Source organism: Leucopleurus acutus (assembly GCF_964270905.1).
Source record: "Leucopleurus acutus genome assembly, chromosome: 14".
NCBI lineage: Eukaryota > Metazoa > Chordata > Mammalia > Artiodactyla > Delphinidae > Leucopleurus > Leucopleurus acutus.
Window position 1 is genome coordinate 19,418,476 of NC_139156.1, and position 21,620 is coordinate 19,440,095.

At 42.4% G+C, this 21,620-nt stretch overlaps 1 pseudogene across 1 annotated transcript; it reads right to left on the minus strand.

Annotated features, from left to right (window-relative positions):
* Positions 1-600: 600 nt before the first annotated feature.
* On the minus strand, positions 601-21,237 carry LOC309971467 (large ribosomal subunit protein eL28-like; annotated as a pseudogene). Its single transcript has 2 exons — positions 21,202-21,237; positions 601-1,060 (listed from the first exon to the last, which is right to left on the minus strand). The product of its transcript is annotated as a large ribosomal subunit protein eL28-like (transcript).
* Between the last annotated feature and the right edge of the window lie 383 nt (positions 21,238-21,620).

Genomic DNA, 21,620 nt, shown 5'->3' on the forward strand with positions numbered 1-21,620 from the left:
TTACCTCCTCCCCGCACCTTTTCTAGAACCAGAGTTTTTGCTATAGGCAAGATTTAAAGACCCTAACCTCAGGACCAAGATTTTTTCCCCAAATTTTTGGCCTGTAGCCCAAAGTTAAATTTCTTTTTCCAGGTTGAAAGTCAGATGGAAAAAAAGAATTATTGATTTAAAAATCATTTAATGCAGACATTGTATCATCTGTTTTTCTGGCTAAAGAACAAACAAAACCTCATTCAATCAACTTTCTCAAAAGCAACTTCATATTTTATACTTTTCAACATACAGACTTCAGCTGTTTGTTTGGCACCTTCCCAAAGAGACAATTCTCAAGACCCTGAAATCTCTGATCATTTTAAAACTCAGCACACTTAAGATTTGTTTTTATACCATTATACACGCATCAGAATGACTAAAACTAAAAATACTGATAACACTAAAGGTATTAGAGCGAGGTCTTAGAGGAACTGAAACTCATACATTCATGATAGAAATGTAAAGTAAGTGGTAGAACCAGTTTGCAAAGAGTTTCTCTTTTTTTTTTTTTCTTTTTGAGGCCAGTCAACTGACAGCTTTATTGCATTGGGGAAGGGGATAGATCTGTCAGGAGCTCTTCGTGGGGCGGGTCCGCTTTCTCTTCACCATCACAGGCTTCGGGCTGCGCAGGATAGCGCTGGCTCTGCGGGTGACGGCCATACGCAAATCCGTATGTTCTTTCGGATCACGTGCGGGATGCTGCTGAGGGTGGCCCGGGCGTTCTTGTTGATGGTGGTCCGCACGAAGGAAGTGGCTGCCTTTCGCTGGCCGGATCCTCGCTTCATGACCACCACGACCCCTTTGCCGTCCGCCGCCGGCTCCTCGCCCACAGTCTTAAGGTGAATGAGCCCGTTGTAGCGAAAGGAGTTGCGGGCCTTCAGGTTATTGGGTTCAGTGCTGTACGTCTGCTGTTCCTCTCTATCAAGAAGCTGGAGCAGTTCCGCACGACCATCCGTTGCAGATGCGCGGACTTGACGGCAGCTTCTCTCGTGGCAGCGGCCGGATACGGAGTTTCTTTCTTATAAAACTAGATATACATCTACCCTAGGACCTAGCAAGTCCATCCATAGGTATTTGCCTAAGATGAAAACGTAAGTCCAACATGATTTGTATATCAACAGATGACTTAATCAATAAACTGAGGTATATATATTGACAACAAAAAGAAATGAATTACTGATACATTCAATGACCATTGATGAATCCCAACAATATTAAACTGAGTGAAAGAAGTCCTATCTACATGAATACATACTGCATACCTCTATGTATAGGAGGTTCTAGAACAGGTGAAGCAAATCCATGGTGGGAAAAAAAATCAAAAAAGTAATGATTACTTAGGGGAGGTTCCAGGGGAAATGAGAAGGAACGTAAGGGAATTTGGGGGAAGGTTATGGTAATTATATCTTTATAGGAATTTTGGTTCCAAGGTTTCTGCGTGTATCAAAACTCCATGACTATTCACTTAAGAATTTTGCATTTAATTGTATCTTCATTTTACATACATCAGAAGAAAGAACATACTAAATATAGAATTCTAGGTAATGATAATGAATGCTGAAGTATTTAGGGGGAGGTGTATTGTTGTCTGCAACTTACTTGGAAATTTATCCCCCCAAAATTAGCTGTGTAGACAGATGGACAGATGGGATGAAATAAGTGTAGTTAAAACATTAATGGGAAAGTTGAGTGGAAGGTATATGGATTTCATTGTAAAAATTTTTTAACTTTTTTGTATTTGATAATTTTCATAAAAACATTCTGGGGGGAGAAAAGTCCTAGAAGTTTCCAAAAAAAAAACTAGCCCATTTTTGCCTCTCTGATCTCATCTCCTGCTACCGCCCCTCTCTGTTCTAGGTGCATTTAAGTGTACCAGGTATCCCCTACCTCAGGACTTTTGCACTTGCCCTTCCTGATGCCTGCATTTCTCTTCCCTAACATATCTATCTGACTTTCTCCCTCACCTTCAGGCAGATTTATAAGATTTCTGTCCCCTGGTGTACATGCCCTGTATAATCTCCTCCCCTTGGGTGTAGATGGGACTTGTGGATACAATGGGACATCACTCCAGGGATTAGGTTACCATATATGGCAAAGGGACTTGAGGGGATTTTGCAGATGTAATTCAGACCCCTAATCAGGCAATTTTGAGTTAATTTTTTGAAAAAGATGATCTTGGATGGGCCTGACCTAATCAGGTGAGCCCTTCAAAAGAGGGCATCAGAAAGGAAGTCAAGTCAGAGAGATTCCAAGCCAGAGATGCTCCCCTGCTTTTAAGCTGTGGAGAAGGCCATATGGCAGAGAATAACAGGCAGCCTCTGGGAACTGAGGGCCTCAGTCTTACAACTGCAAGTAACTGAATTATGCCCCAAACCAGTGAGCTTGGAAGAGGCCCCTGAGGTTGAGATGAAATTGCAACCTGGCTGACACCTTGATTTCAGCATGTTGAGACCCAAAGAGAGGACCCAGTTGCATTGTAAGAGTTCTTTATATATCCTGGATACTAGACCCTTATCAAATACATGATTAACAAATACTTTCTCCCTTTTCTGTGCATTGTCTTTTTACTTTCTTGATAATGTCCTTTGAAGTACGGAAGTTTTAAACGTTAATGTCACCTGATATATCTATTTTTTCTTTGGTTGCTTGTGGTCTTGTTGCCATATCTAAGAAACTATTGCCTAACTTTTAGTCCAGTTTTTTTTGTTTGTTTGTTTTTGGTTTTGGCCATGCTGCATGGCTTGTGGAATCTTAATTCCCCAACCAGGGATCAAACCTAAGCCCTCAGCAGTGAATGCATGGAGTCCTAACTGCTGGATGGCCAGGGAATTCCCTAGTCCAATTTTTATAATTGATATCTGTGAAAGGAGTCACCTGACCACTCCACACTACCTGGAAAACACTTCTACCAGACATCCCCAAGACTTACCCCCCACTTCATTTAGGCCTTTACACAATTGTCACCTTATCAGCAAAGTCTTCTTTGATCACGTTATCTAAAGTAACAGTACCCTTTGGTCACTTACCATACTTTACACTGCTTTATTTTTCTTTAGAGGACTTCTTATATGACACACTCTCTCTCTGTCCCTCTCTGTCTCTCTTTTCTTCTCTTTTCCATTTTCATTTACTGTATACCCCTGTGCCCATATTGGAATGTATGCTGCTGGAAAGAAGGAATTTTTGTTTACTTTGTTAACTGCCAATTACTCAGTGTCCAGCATAGACTCATAATAGGTGATCAATAATAATTTGATAAGTTAATGATTCCCCCAATCCAAGTGTTATCAAACTTTTTCATCTTTGCCAATCTGAAATATGTAAAATGATATTTTAATGTCTTTTTGTTTGCATTTTCATTTCTTTGAGTAAGGTTTAGCACCTTCTCATACATTAAAAAAAATATTTCTTTCTCTGTTAGCATCATTGTTTTCAATAGATGCTATTGTAATAAATGAAATATACACATCCCTTCAAAAGGATTATAAATGTTATAGTAGTTTTTGGTCGTTCTATTCTCTATCAGGGTTTGAAATAATGCCTTTTGTTGAATGCATGAAGAATGAACAGCTAGAAGGTGAAGACAGGCCCCATGAAACTTTTTGCAGTTTAAAAGGAGTCCTCATAATTGAAGGGTATTCTGTAGGCTAAAATATGGAGAAGACATATTTAGCTGTGGCAAAATACAAATAACATAAATTTTACATATCTTGACCATTTTTAAGTGTACAGTTCAATGATATTAAGCACATTCACATTGTTGTGCAACCATCACCACCATCCATCTCCAGAACTCTTTCCTCTTGCAAAACTGAAACTTTACCCATTAAACAATAACTCTCCATTTCCCTCTCCCCCAGCCCCTGGCAACCATTCTACCTTCTTTCTCTATGAATTTCACCACTCTAGACAACTCATACAAGTGGAATCATACAGTGTTTGTCTTTTTGTGACTGGCTTATTTCACTTAGAATAAAGACTTCAAGGTTCATCCATGTTGGAGCATGTTGCAGAATTTTCTTCTCCATTGTGTGTGTGTGCGTTTCTCTGCAACCGGCCTTTTTTTTTTTTCAGTTGAAGTATAATTGACCTACAACACTATTTAGTTCCAGCTGTACAACATAGTGATCCGATATTTCTATGCATTTCAAAATGATCACCACTCTTCTGTTGCCTTTGAATGTTTCCCCATGCTTTTAGCCCACCTGCATTTCACACTCCTTAAAGGTCAGACTATTGGCTGCTTCAAGGTGTATCATGCAGTCCCTTGGAATTACATTGTGACTTATACATTCAGGTGTTGATTGTTTTTCACTCATTCATTCATTCACTACAAAATGTGACAATCATGGTTCTGCAAAAAAGGAAGGAAGATATGCTTAAGCACTTTGAAGTTTATACCTAGCTGACCTTGCCTCTTGTTGCCCAGGGCACTGGGTTTGCCTTCATCCCATATTTTTATGCATCCCAGAGAAGGAAACTAATCAAGTGCCACCAGTCCTGGACCAGATATCCAAGTAAACATCAACTACAGGTACCTATTGGGCTAAAGAATCGGAAGTCACAAAATAAAATCTCTGCTCTTTGCAGATCATGTCTGAAGTCACAGTTACCTTCTGTTGATTTGTGAAAGGAGTAGAGGACAGTCATTGGGATCTTGATTATGTTATCTAAGCTGGTTTTATAGTCACCACAGTGACTTCCCTGGGAGGAAAGCCGGTGAATCTATTACCTGGAAGGAGACTGTGTCCCAGTGCCAAGGCTTGGTCCTGGCTGTTCTAGACAATGCCGCCAAGTACGACCATGTAGACTGCACTGCACAGCTCCTGCGGACACCATTCCTAGGCTTGTGTCATATGGAGAACTGAAGATAAAGATCTCAAATGGAAGCTCCTTCTCAAACAGGAAGGGACTGGGAAAGAGAGCATTGGTGGGTATCTGTGCTGATTGAACGGTGCCAATGAACTGACCCCTCCCCGCATGACTTTGTCCTGTGGAAGAGAGTGAGGGTTAGGAATCTGGTTGGTGAGATACCAGTCTCCCTCACACAGTGAGTTGATAGTCATAGTCATAGCATCTACTCTCCTGCAGACTCTGTGCAGACACTTCATGGATAAATCTCATCCAATCCTCTCAAAAACCATTTAATGGGTGAAGAAATTGTTCATTTCCTTAGAGAGCGAAATGAAGAGGGCATTAGACTAGGAGAAAGGTGGTTCACTACTTACGCACCAGTGGACTTTGGGCAACTCACTTAGATCTTCTGGTCAATACTCAGTTCCCTGCAGCCCATGAACTGCTTGTTGCATCACATGAGGAGAGCAGTACAGGATGAAGAGCAGGTGTTTAGAAACTCTCATGCAATTTGACGTCCAGTGCATGATCAGGGAAATTGTTTCATGCTGTCCACGAGTTAGGTGTATTGAGAGCTGTATGTATAGTAGGAAAATATTACCATGTGTGATATTTTAAGGGTTAGTTGGTCAACTGTAAACCAAATGCATACAAAAATCTGAGAAAATAAAAGCATTTAGGTCTTTGTATAATTTGTTATTTTTTACTTATTAAATATAACTTTTTTGTAAAAGTATGTTTAAAATTTGTAGATATTAGCTAAATTAGGAAGGCAAATTTTCATAATAATATTTAACTATAACTTACAGTTGTCAAAACACTCTTCACTTGACTTCTTTTAATCAAGAAAAGACATACTTTTCCTAACACTCAACAGCAGCAGTAATAAAACAAATGATGACTGTGAAAGTGATTCTGAAGAAATTAAAACCAAAAGAATTTGTATTAGTTTTACTTGAAAGTATAAGTCTTCATGTGTTAAGCTCACTTTTGTGGACATAACTGATACTAAACCACTAAAACTGTGGTATGTTATCTGCAGAGATGTACTAGCAAATGAAGCTAATAAAGAAAGTCATCCATATAGATCAGTGGAACAGGATAGAGAGCCCAGAAATAAACTCACGCACTTATGGTCAATTAATCTACAACAAAGGAGGCAAGAATTTTCAATGGAGAAAAGACAGTCTCTTCAATAAGTAGTGCCGGGAAAACTGGACAGCTACATGTAAAAGAATGAAATTAGAAATTCTCCAACACTGTATACAATAATAAACTCAAAATGGATTAAAGACCTAAATGTAAGACCAGGTACTATAAAACTCCTAGAGGAAAACATAAGCAGGACACTCTTTGACATAAATCACAACAATATTCTTTTTTTGATTCATCTCCTAAAGTAAGGGAAGTAAAAGCAGAAATAAGTAGGACCTAATTTAACTTAAAAGCTTTGCACAGCAAAGGAAAACATTGACAAAATGAAAAGACAACCTACTGAATGGGAGAAAATATTTGCAAATTGTATGACCAATAAGGGATTAATATCCAACATATATAAACAGCTCATACAACACAATATCAAAATACAAATAACCTGATTAAAAACTGGGCAGAAGAACTGAATAGACATTTTTCCAAAGAGGAAATGCAAATGGCCAACAGGCACATGAAAAGATGCTCAACATTACTAATCAGGGAAATGCAAATCAAAACCACAATGAGATATCACATCACACCTGTCAGAATGGCTATCATCAAAAAGAAAACAAATAACAAATGTTGGCAAGGATGCAGAGAAAAGGGAACCCTCCAACACCGTTAGTGGGAATGTAAATTGGTGCAGCCACTGTGGAAAACAGTATGGAGGTTTCTCAAAAAACTAAAAATAGAACTACCATATGACCCAGCAATTCCATTCCTGGCTATATAGCCCCCCCAAAAAAATCACCAAAAACACTAATTCAAAAAGATTCATGCACCCCAACGTTCATAGCAGCATTATTTACAGTAGCCAAGACATAGAAGCAACCTAAGTGTCCATCAACAGATGAATGGCTAAAGATGTATTTTATATATATATATATATATATAAAAATATATATAAAATGGAGTACTACTCAGCCATAAAAAAGAATGAAATTTTACCATTTGCAGCCATGTGCATGGACTTGGAGGGCATTATGCTAAGTGAAATGTCAGACAGACAAAGACAAATTATGCATGATATGTGTGGAATCTAAAAAATACAACAAACTAGTGAATATAACAAAAAGAAGAAGACATAGATACAGAGAACAAACTAGTGGTTACCATTGGGGAAATGGGGAAGGGGCAATATAGGGGTGGGGCAGTGGGGGGTATTGGGTGTAAGATAGGCTACAAGGGTGTATCGTACAACATGGGGACTATAGCCAATATTTTGTAATAATATGAATAGAGTGTAACCTTTAAAAATTGTATAAATAAATAAATAAATAAAAAGTCATCACATTTAGGTAGCATTTACAAAGAAAACAAAAGAATAAGTTTAAAACTTAAAGAATACTTTGCAAGACTATTGAATTTTTAAAAATTGATAGAAGCAGAGGTTCAAAATTTCCCATATAAACATTGTTAATTGTGTCTAATAAAGTAGGACTTTGGGATGCTAAAATTAAAAAAAATAGTGCAAAACTGTATCAAAAATCTTGGAAATTATGGGTGAATTTGTGGCAAAGAAGGTAGGTCAAATATCATTCTTCATAGCTGGACAAATTCAGCAGCTAGCTAATGACATGGCAGATTAACTCACAAAACAAATACAGGTAGCAAAGTATTTTTATTTCTTTTCATTGCAAATTGTTGAATGCACACATACTGCTAACGTGACAATTAATTTGAAATATGTATATGCAATTTGAACATTGTAGAGATATGAGGAAGAATTTTTTTTCAGCCTCATTGATGACAACACAACTAGCTCTGAACTACATAAAACTGTGAAGGATTACACTGTTAAGGAATGTGGTTTGAGTTTAAATTTGTGTAGGAATATGCTCTAATGGTGCAGCTGCGTTGACAGAAAAACATTCTGTAGTTATTACCCAAGTTAAAGAGCTTGCATGAGCATGTAAATCAGCACATGGCTTCCCTCATCAAGAAAGCTTTGCAATGAAAAAAATTTAGTGTCTAGTTACGTAGTAAAAAAATGTGAATTATGCAAAAGCTGATGTATTAAGTTTGAGATTTTTTTCTCTTCATTATGTGATAACATGGAAGCTGATAACATGGAAACATCTATTGTTGCGTATGATATGAGGCATGAGATTCCATGCTTACTGAAGGGGAAAGTTCTATTAACAATGTCTGAATATGAAACAAACTTTCAGTGTTCCTAGCAAGTGAAAAACGCACCTACATAAGGTCCCCACCTTTTAAATATGTGGTTTGGATGACAGACTAGTTTATTTGTGTAATATTTTTGGCATTTTTTGATGATCTTACTACTTCTAAGCAACGAAAGACTGCAATATGATTTTCAATGGCAGATGGGATCGAAGAGCAAAAATAAAATTGAGAAGCTTGGAAGAGCAGAGTTTCCATAGACTGTTATAACATGCTCCATAATTTAACAGCAATTATCAGTAAAGTAGGTGATGATCTTGATATTGCACATCTGGGAGGTGTTATGGCCAAATGTCTTACAGATTTCACAGAATTGTTTAAATTTTATTTCCATCAAAAGAAGATCCACGATAGGAAATTTACAGATCCAGAAACCTTTGCTTTAATCGAAAGATAATTTGATTCAACTTTATAACCTTACAGGATAAAGTGGTGGAAATGGCAATGGATTGAGAATTGAAGATGGATTTTGAAAATCAGAATCATTTGCTTCACTTTGGGTAAAAGTGAAAGATGAAAATCTTGAGCTTCCTGGAATGGCTTTAAAATTTCTTCTTCCATTCCCATTAACAAACCTCTGTAATACTGGTTTCTCCACTAGAGCTCTTATTAAAACAAAATTTAGAAACAGTTTCAACAGACATTGTACCTTGTGAGTAGCATTATATTCCATTCTGCCTGCATTAGATAGCCTAACAAGCCATAAGCATGTGTATTTTTCCATTAAAAACACAATATTGATATAAATAATGTTCATTCGAAGTGGGGAAACATATCGTACTTATAATTTTTCTTTAGTTATGACTGAAGAATGACAAAAAAGTTATTCGCATAATAGCAATCGTCTATATTAATCGGTTATTACATGCACATTTAATGAACAACACATACAGACTTTGCAATTTTTTTACTTTTTCCTTTGTTATGTTTGTTCTGATTATGTTTATTGAAACGTAATATTGTCTGTTGAATTTGATAGTAACAATTAGGTTTTTATTTTATATGTTTGTTTTTAAACGTAATTTATCTAGTTTTTTATTTTTTAATTGACTTTTTTTTTTTTTGCGGTACGCGGGCCTCTCACTGCTGTGGCCTCTCCCGTTGCGGAGCACAGGCTCTGGACGCGCAGGCTCAGCGGCCATGGCTCACGGGCCCAGCCACCCCGCGGCATGTGGGATCTTCCCGGACCGGGGCACGAGCCCGTGTCCGCTGCATCGGTAGGCAGACTCTCAACCACTGCGCCACCAGGGAAGCCGTTGATTACAATTTTGAGTGATGTGAAGTCCAGTAAGTTAGGAAAAAAGGGCCAATTTTATTCCAGTAGGAAAGATGAACATTGTTCTGAGTTTCACTTTTTCATCTTTCCCACTAGAGGGCAGTCAAGAAGTACTTATAAGTGTTGGGCGTATCATAAAGCCAAAATTGCTCTTTAACTAAGAGATTGAAGTACGGAGAAAAAATAAAACAGAGCAAGATCAATTACCCAGCGAACGTTTATTGGTACCAATACTGTACTGTAACACACTAAGACTCGATGAAGAGCTCGAAACCCAGTGTCTATGTATTCATAGCTAAAATCCAAGATAGGTAAAAATGAGACAACACAAGGGTAAAGAAAGAGTTTTGCAAGGTGTTGTTTTATATTATGTGTATTTTAGAGTGCATGCACATGCAGGAGAGAGAGAGAGAGAGAGAGAGAGAGGTTGATTCATTCCTCAGGCCTGAAGCCTGGGTGGGCTGAAACCATCTATATTGACAGTTCCAGTTCATAAGACATGGAGGAGAAGTAGAGGGACACAGGCTGCACATCACAGGTGTTACTGAGCTGTTGCTCTGGGGGACACACACATACATACACTTACTTTTATTCTGATTGTCACTACAAATCTTAGCCCATCTCTCTATTCCAGTTTCCTAGCTGACTTCTTTAGGGAATTGCTTTCACTAATTAGTTCATTCAACATTTGCTGGGTATCACCTTGTTTCCAGCACCTTGTAAGGCTCCGGGTACAGCTGTGAATGAGCTTCTACTCTCAAGGTGTTTAGAGAATATAGCTTTTTATGTTTGGGGCCTTGAAGGTCCTGGCAACTGTTTTTATTTCAAGTCAGCATCTCCTTCAATCGGTGACAAGTGGGCCACTTGGAGCTGCTGTCTCTCAAGTGTTCTCTTGCAAAGGTGGGAACACAAGAAAGAAAAAGAGAGAATAACTGTAGGACCATAGTGTGATCCAGAGTTGCCTTGATAACAAGATTAGAGAAAACAGCCAAGCCTTTGAGGTGCCAGGGCTGGACTCAGCCTTGGCCAACTGTCCATGGAAGCATGTCACCTTTTGACTTTAACAGAACTTCACTGAAGTGAGTCTTTGAAATCCAAAGGAAGAGGGGCCCACGCATTGAGGAACTCATGCCACACATACTCCAGCCTTGTTCCGATTCGTGTAGGAACACACGATGTTCTCACTTTAAAGACTGTCTGGGACTGCTGGAGGCAGTATAGTGGATGGGTAAGAGTTTGACTTAAGAATCAGACAAGCTGCAGTTAGAACTCAGGTTGGACCTCGTGGTAGCTGTGTAACTTCAGACATTATGTCTGAGCCCTGGTTTCCCCACTTGAAAGTGGAAATAATAATAAGAGTAGCACCTCAGAGGGTGTCGTGAGGATGGAATCACATAAGTGAAGTTCTTAGCACACTGCCTGGCATAGGATAAGCACACAGTGAGTGCTGGCTTTAAAAAATAAGCTGAGCTGGAACTCAGAGATCATCTCATCCAACTCCATTCTACAGATGAGAGAACTGAGGCCCAGCAGCCTAGTGATAGCAGAAAGATCATGAATTTTGGAGTTAAACAGACCTGGTTTTGAATCCCGGCTCTACCAATGGACTTGAGGAAGGTCACTTAATTTCTGTAAGCTTCAGTTTCCTCATCTGTGAAATGGGACAATAAGGTAACTCTGAGGACTAAATGGTATATATTATGTAAAGCACCTGGCACAAGGGCCTGGCACATAATAGTTGCCCAATAAAATGTTCCTTTGCTTCCTTCCTGCTCTTCCGTTGTCCAGAGTCATACTAGGTCCTAACTTTAAAAATGTAGGCCTCAGGGAGTTCATGCTGACCTTCCTGATGCAAATATGGAAGTCAAGCTGGTCTCAAGTCAAATCCAGTTGCTGACCTTGGGCAAGTGACTTATCCTCTTTCTGTTGCATTTAACTTGTCTGTAAAATGACGTTAATAACACTACCTACCACCCAAAGCTGGTGTGAGGATCATGCTCTCTTTTGAAGTGTCCCATAAATGTTTATTTTCATGTCCTTCAAACATGGCTCTGAACTGTAGGAGACTCTCAGGTAGATAAGTAGTCACGCCCATGTTCATTCATTCAATCAATCGTTTTTGTTGTTGTTGTTCTTTTGTGTGCCAGGGTGTTATCAGAGCTGGGAGTCACAGAATTAGACAAGGCTCCTCCTCTTGAGTTGCTCACAGTGTAGAGGACTTAAACAATGGCTACATAACTGTGGGTCAAGGGCTTTGAGAGGCTCGGTCATCAGCAGTTAAGAGTACAGAATCTGGGGCTTCCCTGGTGGCACAGTGGTTGAGAGTCCGCCTGCCGATGCAGGGGACACGGGTTCGGGCCCCGGTCTGTGAGGATCCCACATGCCGCGGAGCGCCTGGGCCCGTGAGCCATGGCCGCTGAGCCTGCGTGTCCGGAGCCTGCACGTCCGGAGCCTGTGCTCCGCAACGGGAGAGGCCACAACAGTGAGAGGCCCACGTACCGCAAAAAAAAAAAAAAAAAGAGTACAGAATCTACAGTCAGACAGCCGAGGTTTGACCTCAGCCTGCCACTCTGTGATCTTGTGCAAGTTACTTAACCTCTCTGTGCCTCTATAAAATAGGGATTACCACTGCACTTCGTTCATGGTGTTGCTATGAAGGTTAAATGGTTTCATAGCTGCAAAGTGCTTAGAACAGAGCCTGGAACATAGTAAACACACTCTGTGGGCTTTTTCAATCAATAGGAGCATAAGCAAAAATGACATCAGTAGAACTTAGGGGAGAGGGTGGAGTCCTAGAGGAAGAAATAGGGAAACCCAGGAGAAATTCAGTGCAGTTTCTATACCTCAGCCACCCTACATTTCACATTTCAAAATATTCCCAGCAGCCAAACCTGGAAGGAATCTGGAGAGCTTTTCATCAAAGACTCACAGTTTGCAGATGAGAAAACTCAGGCCAGAGAGAGAAAATGGCTTGCCCAGGTGAGGTAGACAGAATAATGACCCCCAAATACGTCCAAGTCCTGATCCCAGAACCTATGATTATATAGCCTTACGTGGCAAAAGGAACTTTGCTGATGTGATTAAATTAAGGATTTTGAGTTGGGAGATTATCCCGGTGGGTGGGTCCAGGGTAATCTCAAGAGAGTCCCTAAGGGAAACAAGGAGGCAGTCAGAGGGGCAGACGTGGCATCAGAAGCAGTGGTTGGATTGATGTGGGCCAACAAGCCAAGGACAGTGTGTGAAATGGGACCTCTGCTTCCCCCATGCCCCTTCCCCATGGAGGCCCTTCCATTGATCTGAGCCTTTACTTCCTGTTATTTGTCCCAGGAACCAAATTTGCTACTTTCAGCTCTGATAAAATGCCTGCCTCCCCAACTCCTGGCTTTAGAGAGAAAGCCAGAGCCTCACTCTCAGAAGTGTCCACAGAAAATGAGTGATATTAGCTATCTGTGGAAAACTTTTAAGGAAATAACTCACCCTAGATGAGATTTGTGAACAAGGCTGATGAGATTTGGGAAACGTAGTCAATAGCAAATAAGCAGTCATCTAACTAATCATCAGCGGTCCTCTGTGAAGCAAGGCTTGGTGGCTGTGATGGAAAACTGGCAGGAGACGATAGTCAGAGTTTGTGTCTCCAGAACTAGACAAGGTAGAAGAGGCCTTGTGAGGCTGGGAGACCAAATTTATGTATTTGGACAGAAAAATCCTTAGAACGGAGAAGAGAAAGTGATCAGGCTACCGTTGCTGGAGAGAAAAGAAGGGCTGTCGACAATCAAGATAGGGGACACTGCTGGACTTGATAGGTGGGAACACAAACTGACATGAAGTTTTTGGAAGCCTGTTTGTAAGTATGGACCAACAATTCTCCTTTAGGAAATTCATCATAGGGGAGTAATAAAGATGTTCAACTGCTAACATGTTCATTTCGGCATTGTTTATAATGGTGAAAATACTCAACAATATGGGATTGGTTGAATAAATGATGATATGACTATCTGGTAGGACACTATGCCAGACATTGTTTTTTAAATGATGCTGTAGAAGACCAGTTAAAGACATGAGATGATGTTAATACACACTTATAGGTGAAAAGAGCAGGTTGGAAGATGGAGTGGGCATAGGATCTCATCTTTGTTTTAAAAAAATTATAATACACAAAAAGCCTGGAAGGACAAATACTAAAATACTACCAACAGTTCCCTCTCGATGATGGAGAGGTTTTGATTTTTTCCTTTTGGCTTGTTGCATATTTTCCATATTCATTAGCATGTGCTACCTTTGCAAATGAAAGTTATCTATAAAAAATAATTAAAAGAAAGTGACCACTGGGTGATATCTAGTTTGTACCTGGATCTTCCTGTATGTTATCTCATTTACACTTTAAAGCAGTATGAGTTAGGTGTTATTGTGCCCATTTTACTTACAGAAAAACTGACACAGAGACTTTAAGTAACTTGCTCAAGATCATACAGTTCATAAGTGCTGGACCTATGATTTCAAACCAATTGCTTCAGACTCTAAGGCCACCTTCTTTCTACGACATCACTTGCTTCCTTGTAAAGAGTTGCCAGGTCCTTCTGTGCTCTTTCTATGTTCTGAGCAACCTTCTGCTTCTATAGTAGCCTCGGCTTGCCTTATCCTGTAGCAAAGAACAATACTGCTGCTGCTGGACTCAGGAATGGCCTGATAAACTAATACATTAGTTTCCTATTTCATTATTCCCACTCTTGTTATTACTTAGAATAAATTGGTCCCTCCAGAGCTTATTAGGGCTGGGGGAACAGGTGGGTCAAGTCCCAGGGTCCACGCTGGCAGGCTCTGGCTACCCTGGCTGGTTTCCTGCCCAATCTCCTTCAGTCTAATTCCCAGGGGGTCATTTGAAATAAGCTGTGACTTCTGTAGAGACTAGAAGCTGGGTGATTCCCCAGCGTATGTTAACCCAAGGGCATTGAGATAAATGCTCGGTTTCCGTCATGTGAGTTGACCAAGGAGAGAGATGTGCCTAAATTGATTCCGTATGCACACCACGTGCTTGGCAGGAAGAAGTCACTTGGTCGATATAGAATGTATCCATGGCCACAGGAAACCACTGAGGTCACTCTCCGTGCCAGCAGCTGCCTTTCCTCTCCCCTTGGGTCAAACATTGCCCAAGTGGCCGAGAACTGATCAAGCGGTTAGTATTTTCTGGAAACCTGCACTGTGTCCTATTATCTGAAATGACTAAAGGGAAGGTTGCAGGAACAAACAACAATTGAGCACCTGCCTGCCATCAGCGTTCTCCTCTTTCCAATATTCATTCATTCGACAAATATACAACTTGTTGAAGTGTACCGTGAACTAGACCTTGCACTGGATGCCAGAGAGAATAAACAGGTAAAAAGGATGCCATGTAAGGAGCGTCTTACTTAAAGCATAGGATTAAAAATTTTTTTTTTGTTTTAAAATTATTGTTCAGTAAAGTTGATTCTGCTGATATACAGTTCTATGCATTTTATTTCTTTTATTTTTTATAAATTTATTTATTGATTGATTTATGGCTGTGTTGGGTCTTCGTTGCTGCACGCGGGCTTTCCCTAGTTGCAGTGAGCTGGGGCTCCTCTGTTGCGGTGCGCAAGCTTCTCATCGCGGTGGCTTCTCTTGTTGCGGAACACAGGCTCTAGGCGCACAGGCTTCAGTAGTTGTGGCACGCGGGCTCAGAAGTTGTGGCTTGATGGCTCTAGAGCACAGGCTCAGTAGTTGTGGCTCACAGGCTTAGTTGCTCCGCGGCATGTGGGATCTTCCCAAACCAAGGCTCGAACCCGTGTCCTCTTCATTGGCAGGCGGATTCTTAACCACTGCGCCACCAGGGAAGTCCAGTTCTATGCATTTTAAACATGTATAGATTCACCCTGTTAGCATCACAATCAGAGCACAGAACAGAGTATAGGAATTTTAATTTCCAGTTGGCTGTTGTAGAATTCAGTCCCAGAGAGTTTGAGCAATTCTCCAAGGTCAAGGTGTCCAGTGTTTACACAGATGACGGGAGGAAATGCGGGTTTCACCTTGGAGTCAGCAGGAGGTCAAGGAAGGGCTCTGTGGCCCAGCATTGGTCCTTGAAGTGGAAATCCCCTCTTTTTCATGGATGGTTGCAAACTTCTTGGTGTCAATGAAATCTACTCTGTAGCTTGTCTGGAATAACTGATTTAACAAAGAAGTATTTTGACTCACTTTCTTTAAAAACAACATGACTGCAAGGTAATCTTTTGCCAGTAACTCTTGGTCATCTTGGTGACTCTCATTTGAGGTACCTTATTCTGACTCCTCTCTTGGGGAAAGTGTGCTTGCTGCCCTCACCACAAGCCCGCCTTTAACCCGATGTGTTTAATGAGCTCTATCCTGGACAATATACACTGCAGTGTGGTGAAAACTGTAAACTGAAAGTCAATAAAGTTGAGTAAAAGTTGAGAGCCCCTTCTAGGGAGTGTCACGCACTTGCAAAATCCAGTACTTCCGTTCTATTTTTAAATCACCTGCTGTCGTTGCTGAAAGCACTTTGGAAAATTTTTAAGCCAGCATTTTTATGTTAGTTTATGTAAGTAATAAATGCACATGATAAAAATGACACTAAGTGACTGAGAGTCTCCCTCCTACCCCCAGACCTCGTCCCTTGGTCTCCCCTTCCAGGGGCAAATGCCATGGCCAGTTTACTGTGTATCCTTTCGGAAAGTCACTAAACAATCAGAAAGCATTCTATTTATTGTCTATAGAATGTGCATTTATGTACTGCCTAAAAGAAATATGCCACCCCACTTCTCCTGACTCTATTTGTTCAATTAATTTAACTGGGGGCTGGTACCAGGTATACAAGGACCAATAAGGCAGCTGTGACTTTCAAGGAGCTCTTGTCAAGCAGAGGAGCTGGGGGCAGCATTTGTGTAAACAGGACTAAACACAGACTGCTTGGGTTAGTGGCCCAGATGCCCCTTAGTCCCACCCGTTTGGTCCTGGCCCATCCACCATCTTGTGGCAGTGGCTGGTTTTCCAGATGTACCTGCAGGGCTGGTCCCAAAGCCTCCAAGGTGGGGCTAAGCTTGCCTTCCCTGGGGGAAGGGAAATTCTTCTCCTCAAAATCCCCAACAGGACCCCAGAGGCCATCCCCACAGCTGGTGACCCCTAGCCTGGAGCGGGCCTGAGGAACGCTTACTTTCCGAAGTGCTTGGAATTCCCACCCCTGCATCACCAGACTGGAAGGGACTTGAGAGGATGAGCCACCCCCTTTCCTGACTCCCGTTCCCACACAACACATCCCCATCCTGGGGACTTCTGACCTCGTGGGGGTGGGAACACACCAAGGACCAGGCACTCCTTCCCTGGGCAGCCCACTCAGTGGTCACACAACACAAGTGGTGAGAAAGATCTTCCCTATATTAGACAACACATGTGGCCCAGTGACACCCATCCAACAGGCAGACCAAACCGGGCTGACAGGATCAGAAAGTGGAGGCATCTGAAAGCATAAACAAATTTTCAAGGGACATTGATATTTGATACTATTTAAAAAAAGAAAACAAAAGACACGAAAACACTAAAGCGGTCATTATGAGAAAAATCAGAACCTTATTGGACTTCCTTATACTTGTCTTTAGGAATTAGATTGCTTAATTTTATATTACCTCTGGGAGGAGGGTGGGCAAGAAATATGATCATTAGAGGCTTAAGACTTCGAAAGATCTTAAACAATATTCCTGGATTCTGCTCTCGGCATTTACCCGGAGGAAGTGTCCCCCACCAGACAGCCTTTCAAATATCTGGTGACTTCTTCCGCTCTCACACTCAACGTTCCTTGCAGTTTGTCAACCTCCAGGAAGCCCTTTCTGTGCGACTGGGAGAGGATTGGGGTTTCCCCCAGCACATACAACCTCGTTTGTGTTTGTCTTTCCACTCAGAGTCCTGACCCCTGTGCTTGGAGACGACAATATCCCCTGAGTGGGTGCCCAGGAGGCACCCATAGGGTCAGTGACTACTCCTTACTTCATGGCTAAGGCTTGAACATCCGCCTACCTGTCCCCGTCAGCCTTACATCACAGGTCTGGAGGGATGGGGTCCTCGTTCTTTACCCTCCTTACCCAGCCCCAGGACAACCAGGGTCTCCCGCCAGGCTTTCCATAGCAGGGTTGTGGAATAGGGCTGAAGTCGAGAGCTGGTGCCTCTCAACCTGGTAGGATAAAGGCACAGGAAGGGGTGACTAAGCCTCCCTGGCAGCTGGGGGTCATACGTATCATGGCTCTTATTACTAAACAGGGCTCTGGAGCACAGGGGACCCTGAACGAAACAGGAAGTGGTCACTGTGATTCAACCACAGAACTTTTTCCTGTCATCTGGTGGGAGTGACACAGCTTTTGGGGAAAGTCAGTGCTGAGGTGGGAGCGTGGGTGGGTGGGTGGGTGGCTGGATGTTCAAGTTATGGGCCGGTGCTGCCGCAGAAACTGGGCAGTGAGGCCGGGAAGGAGGGCAGACTCCTTCCTGTAGCATCGGTGTCTCCAGGGAGTCACAGCCAGCACCAGTCCCAGCTATGTGGGAAAATGTTTCTCCGTAGAGGGGACAGCCCCCAGGAGGCAGCATCTCTCTGCTTTCCTGCAGTCAGAGACCCTATTTACTAAAGCTACCATTTGTACAGGTTACTTTACTTCTCTGAGCCTCTATTTCCTTATCAATATAATGGGAATAATAATGGAGTCCACTAACAGCTTTGTTGTGAAAATCAAATGAGATGTTATGTTTATCACTTAGAAAAGTGCTTGGTATATGGTAGGTGGTAATAAACAATAGCTGTTATTATTTAGGATTTATTATAATCAGGGACTCTCAGAGGTGGAAATCTTAACCTGAATAATCCATTTTAAAGAAAAGAAATCTGAGGTGTCAAGAGGGCCAGTGATGTACCCAAAGTCTCACATTGCTAACCAGAGGCACAGGTGTGCCTAGAACCGAGGTCTCCTGCTTCGCAGCCCCTTTCCCTCGTTCTCTCCCCACCCCCGTTCATCATCCACCACTAACTGGGTTCTTGTTACATGCCAACCATTTAATGTATATGATATCAGTTAATCCTCAGAGAAGGTAGGCAAAATTGTTCCATCTTTCAGATGCCATGTCATTCAGCATGCTTTCAGCCATCTTCTCATCAATTCCTTTAAAACTCTCTGCCCAGCCACCCCCTCCAGGAAGTCCTCTGGCATTAAACCTTCCCCAGGATTCTAGTCCCTCCCAAACACCCTGCCCTCTCAGCTATTAGCTGACAGCCTGATCTAGCAGATACATCTTGCAACCATCAATAATCAACATAAACATGAGGAAGGACAAACATATGAAGGACAACATCCTTCAAACATGGATCTTTCAAATCATAACTTTAAAAATTGTTTAAAATACTTTTATAATAAACATAAAGTAACAGCCATCATTTTTTGAGTATTTATTTTATGCCAGGCTCTCTTCTGATTCACATGGAATATCTTTAAATATGCATTTCTAATATTCTCAGCAAGTGAGGAGAATTCCATGGCGGCTCCCATTCTTCCAAGGTGTTCCCTGGCTTCTAGCAGCTCACTTGAGGCAGTAGCAGCTTGTGGGCATCTTCTGCCCTTAGGAGAGGTCCAGGCACAGATGAGGCCACAGAGCCCCAGGATGGCAGACAAGGACTAGAGGGGGGCAAATACCCCAGGTACATCTAGGGACAGCCAGCCAAACATATTCATTGTGGTGTGAACGTATTTCTGAGGGAAGATCTGCCCCCTCTGGTTTGTGTCTTATTCTCCTGTTTTAGTGTCAGCCTGTGATGTAAGGTCCAAAATCCTTAGAGGACGTTCTCAGCCTGGTGGGCCCTGCGTTACTCTGTCCTCTCCTTAATCTCTGAGACCTGCTTACCTACCACTCCTTCCCCTGCCTCGTGACCTTGTCTCTACTACACCAAAGAACTTTGCTGTCATTCCCCCTAATAACCCCAGCTGGAGTACAGCTAGACTTCTGCACATTTCCTTCCCTGCCCCGGCACTCCTCCTCACCTCTTGCTTGCTTCCTGAGGACATTCATGCAGAAGTAAATAAATACTCTGTTTGGGCTTCTCTGCCCTGATGAAACTGGTGGGCTCCTCAAAACAGGGACTGGGATTTAATCTTAACAAAACTTTATTTACAAAAATAGGCTGAAGGCCTATGGGCCTTAGTTTGCCATGTGATTTTTAAAAAATATTGCATTAAAATATTATTTTTTGGCACTCCACCCCTCCCTTAGGTTTTTGTACTCAAAGCAAGTACTCAACTCTTCTCACACTATTCCCCGTCCTGTTTGTATCCTCAGCCCAGCACAGTACCTGGAGGTGTGTCAGCTCAGTTCTCACAGTTGGATGAATGAATGGATGAATGGATGAATGAAGTGGAAAGGACACCAGAGTGGGGATCGAGAACTCTGAGGTCCAGGCTCTGCCACTAATTATGGGACCCAGGCATATTTGTTAATGCTGCAGACCTCAGTTTTCTCATCTGTAAAATGCACAGACTGTGTTAGGATTCTTTCTGCAAACACTCAACAAACATTCATAGATAAAGTTATGGCTCAGACATAAAAAGAAAGACATGACCGAGTTCGTTGCCCTGGAGGTCCTCACAGTTGAATGAATTTAGTAAATCTCTGAGCCCTAGGTTTTTCCTCTGGAAAATGGGATGATGTTTGCCTAGGGCTGTCGGTGAGGCTCAAACGAGAGAAGGCAGGCATTCTGCACTATATTACTCCAAGTCCTCTCAAATCTTGAGCCCCAGGACTTGTTTAATGCTTTTCTATAAACCAGTCAACAAAAATACTAACATCACACCCTTGTACTGGCTATGGGGAGCAGCTGAGTGCCAGGATTTCAACTCTGTCTGGGTACTTACTGTGTGTCCTTGGGCAAGTTACTGAACTCCTCAGGACCTCCATTTGCTCATCTAATGAATGGGAATGACAGTTAAGTGTTCTCCCACCTCACAGCATTGTTGCCAAGGTGACTGGAAATTGCCATTGCAAGTGTATTGAAAACTGAAAACACCATATTTGGGAAGTCATCAGAGGACTCCTCCTGGCACAGTGAAGTTTTATGTCCGTCCCTCCCCCATCACACCTGCTCTCAGAAAAGGAACAGAAACTACTGCTTACTGACATGGAAAGTGATCCCCTCCAGGGGAAGCTTAACTTTTACTGGGCATCAAAGCCTTACAGAAGTGAAGTGGAATTTCAGGTGTTGGGGAGTTGGGGGGTCAGAAAGCCTTTCTGAGCCACTGAAATCGCACGCAATTAACAATGTCGTGGACAGCGCTTCCGAAAGCTCCTGACACTCTCATTTGGTCATTTCTTATCGAAACTTCAAGTAGACCAACACACTTCTGCTTGGGCCTCAGTTTCCAACTGCATGAAAGGAGAGAGTTGGGCAAGGACAGCTCTGAGCCCCCTGCTTCTTTTAGGTTTTAATGGTGTTTCAGAAGGCCGGGAGGTGTGGTTGGGAGGGGAAAGGACGATTTCATTTCCCTTTGCCCTCCTCAGTTACCCTTTCCGGTCACTTCATTCCCACACCGGTGACCAGGGCATTGCCAGGGCGTATTTGCGCCCAGGTAGGCTGGGGCGCATCCTCTGCCTGCCCGCGGCACCCTTGGATTCCCTGCCGGCTGGGCGCGGGTGCCCATTGCGCAAGCGCTTCCGGGGAATGTGGCCGGGGCAGTTCCCACGGAGCTCCCAGCTCAGGGTGGGACCCTCTCCTCGGCCAGGCAATCAGAATCACACTCTGCAAAATACTAATTATTGTTGTTTCCAAAGCTCCACCGCTGGCCGTTGCCGGGCCCTGCCCAGGAAGTCCAAATAATCAGCACCTATGGCATTTTAGTCACCCCTGGTGGGGAGCCGGGTCACGTGATCCCTGGGTGCTCCGTAGGCAGGAGCCACTTCCTGGAGCTCAGCCTGGGACCGGCAGGTGCCAGGAGGCTGGAAGGGGCTGGGGCCGAGTCGGGGTGTGTGTTCGTGGGGGATGTAAGGTGAAGAAGGGAAGAATATGAAACTCTCCAGGAAGAAG